Below are 3,414 nucleotides of genomic sequence, written 5' to 3'. Positions count from 1 at the left end.
ACTCTCACACTAATCACTAAACATATCAGTAAATGAATCCTCTTGTTTCAGAATCGGTTTCTTCCATATAAAACTAAACAATTTAATCATGTATTCATAGCAAATATGATATTAAACTATTTAATCATGTATTCATAAGTAATAACCAATACTTTTAAAACAGTAAGTGATACATGTTATTTTACCTCATATGTATATAAGCAGTGAAAACACGTTATCTTTTAAGACCATTTAATAAAAGTTAATCATGTTTTTTTAAAAGGTTTTTAAAATATTCCTTTTAGTTGTTAACTTATGTGTTCCAATTAAACTTTATAAAGGTATTAGAGACATGTACAAATAAAAAGTAGCTTCATGTGTCTTAAAACTTTGACATTAAGTTTCTGTATTATTTGTGTCAAAGCAGAAAGCAGTATAAAAGCACATGCACTAATCACAGAAGTCAAAAACTTGATGAACATAGTCAGATGTTGTCAAATGTGATCCTAAAAACAGAGTACAATTCTAGCAAAAAAAAAAAAAAAAAAAAGATTCAGATAAACCCAATTGGGTGCTTTCACAATCGGAAAGAAATTACCTGCTCGACAAAAGTATGTGTAATAATAACCACTGAAGGTTTACTCCTGCAGATCCTCCCGCGCAACGTCCATTCTTTTAGCCTACAATCAAAACAAATAGTTCACAATAACAAAGTGCTTTGCTTTATTATGTAGGGAGATACTATCAACATCTAGCCTCTTATATCTACCGACCTCATAGACGTTTTATCATTATAACAAACAGTAAAGAAAAAAAAGATAGCAAGCAGACCCGTACTCCACTCGGGCAGATCTATAACTACCTGAGTTTACATTCAAACTAACTGAAAAAAAAATCATTTTATTCTTAAATCTGCGTATAATTTCAAAACTAAGTTTTGGGACTATGAAATTTCATTATATGTGTACATAGATAACTTGTGAAACTTCAATTTGATCTAGAAAGTCAAATTTTAGTTAAACGTGAACTCGGTTTTCGGTTCCACAAATCTTGCTTATTCGAAAAAGCAATATGAATATCCGGTTTAATCAGATAACCGGACATGTTTAACCGATCAAATTCTTTTCAGTTTTGGGCCAACAAAAGTCAAAAACAGAATAAATCAAATAACCAATGAACAACCCTACAATTAAGGACTTTAAGGGTTCAAACATATCATCAGTCAACTAACCAGATCGGATCAATAAACAAAACCCATTTATAAAGTTAATGTATTAAAAAGTAATTACAAAATCTAAAATTTGTATTTGACGGAATTTCTTGATAACTAAATAAAAGTTGGTTTAAAAATAAAAAAGTATGTACAATTTTAGCTGAAATACATGAGCAATTTTGGTGTCATGTGAAGTCCATATAATTAATTAGAGCTTAAAAGTCCTTCCATTTAGAAATCACAAGCAACCAGTTGGTTATGTCTAACTGGATGCCCCTATGGCCTTACATAAATAACATATTTTAACAAATTACACACAAAACACACAACAAATTTGCACATGCAATGTTTATTAGTAGTAAAAACCCATGTTCGTAAAAAAAGTACTCCTTGTTAAGAAGCATAACACGATCAAAATCACATAACAATTAATTCAAGAGGGAATACGAAGTTTACCTCTATCGATTCCCATCAAATTTGAACCATAGCCATGTTCAAACTTCAAATTCTCAGCACCCATCATGTTATTGCCCTAAAAATATAAGCAAACAAAAGCTTTCATCCTAGCAGCTCCAACATTTATTAATCTGACATCCACCAACCACAAAACAACAAATTGGCATAAACATTATTCAATTTTGTTTATGTGGTGCATCAACCACATTATTCAACAAATTGGCATCAACCACACTCATTGCATATGTGGTGCATCCTACTTTATTTAAAAATTAAAACTCTTTTTACACGAAAAATAAAACAAAACCAGGAAATCCTAAGCTATGTTTTAATGCTTCTTCTAAATTTACACTTTTGTTTATGTTTCAAAAGCTTCTTCTGAAGTCACAGGTTACAATATGCAGAAATAATATCACATATCCATACACATCAAACTGTTAACAGGCAACTTCAGTATGCTTTCAAAAGAATCAAATCAAAGAACACCAGTTAAATTAGATAAACCTTCAGAAATAGTTGAATATAAAATAGTTAGAAAAAAACATCAAGAACTTAATAAACAATAAATAAATGAATAAAAAGCTTGTAATCAGATCAAATCAGATACCCCTTAATTCTCCGATCAAATCAGATACTGGATTGAAGGAGCCGATGGCGAGGTGGAGTTAATTTGACGGCAGAAAATTTAGAGAATAGGGTTTCACGAAGAAACTCCTCTTAAAACCTGCATTAGGGTTTTCAAGAGATTTTAGATCTGTGCTTCAAATCTAAAATTAGAAGAATGAATATTGGAAGAAGCGACAGAGAAACGTGGAAGGAAGCCTTGCTAGAAAGAGAAACGTGGACAACATGTTTGATTGCCACTTCAGCATATGGCTTCTCAGCTTGACAAGTGTCTCAAAAACATTTTCTTTTATTATATAGGGAGATTGCCTACAAACGGAGGCCTCACTTTTCCCCCCTCTCTCGTGCCACCAGATTACTCTATTCGTGAATACTGGCTTCTCATTCATTCTCTTTTTTAAAATTCGCGGATCATGGGCACTATCCGTGGGTCTGGGTACCGTTTTAAGAAAATGAGTTATAATCCGGCTTACAACCTCTCCTTCACTCCTCCGCTAATCTGCCCCAATTCTTCTTTCTCTCACCCTCAAACCCTAACTCTACAATTACTAATCTCTCTGATAATGGAGAAGAAGTCCACAAATTCTCAAAACGTTGATATTCGTTTTCGAATTTCATTAATTGATTGCAGTATCTTAAATCGATTTGATTGACTTTTGAAATCTTTGAATTTGATATTTGTTTTCATATTTCGTTAGCTGACTCTATATTATTAACACACTGTTTTTTATTGTTTATTTTACCGATTTCTTTTCTGGTCTAAACATAGTTCTCGTTTTACACACTTATGTATTAAAAGCTGAGAATTTATATTATCATATTTTAGTTTCTTTCATGTTATAATCTTCGATAATGTTACTTATACTCAAATAAACTTATATCAAGTCAGTTGTAGTGCAATTAGTTTTTATTTATCATTGTAGCAGAATATGAGTACATACAATTTAACATTTATAAGATAATTAACCTACAATGAGTTTAATTATGTCATTTAATTATGATTTCTACAGATAACTATGATAACTTATGTAGAAAATTGAAGTTTTAATCTTCAATCTTGTCACTTATATTGTAATAAACTTTCATCAACTGATTATAGTGGAAACTTCAAAGAAGCTACTCAAAATTATCCACCGCATTAT

The 3,414-nt window shown here is 31.0% G+C and overlaps 1 long non-coding RNA gene across 1 annotated transcript; it reads right to left on the bottom strand.

The window, feature by feature from the left end:
- Positions 1 to 636: 636 nt before the first annotated feature.
- Positions 637 to 2,400, bottom strand: LOC143596290 (uncharacterized). The gene is made up of 3 exons (XR_013146681.1): positions 2,256 to 2,400; positions 1,649 to 1,724; positions 637 to 659 (listed from the first exon to the last, which is right to left on the bottom strand). It is a non-coding gene; the product is annotated as an uncharacterized LOC143596290 (long non-coding RNA).
- Between the last annotated feature and the right edge of the window lie 1,014 nt (positions 2,401 to 3,414).

This window comes from Bidens hawaiensis, unplaced genomic scaffold (genome assembly GCF_021521415.1).
Source record: "Bidens hawaiensis isolate Kalapana, Puna unplaced genomic scaffold, B.hawaiensis_p1.1 tig00046208_1, whole genome shotgun sequence".
In the NCBI taxonomy this organism is placed as follows: domain Eukaryota; kingdom Viridiplantae; phylum Streptophyta; class Magnoliopsida; order Asterales; family Asteraceae; genus Bidens; species Bidens hawaiensis.
This window is presented reverse-complemented; position numbering and strand designations above follow the sequence as displayed.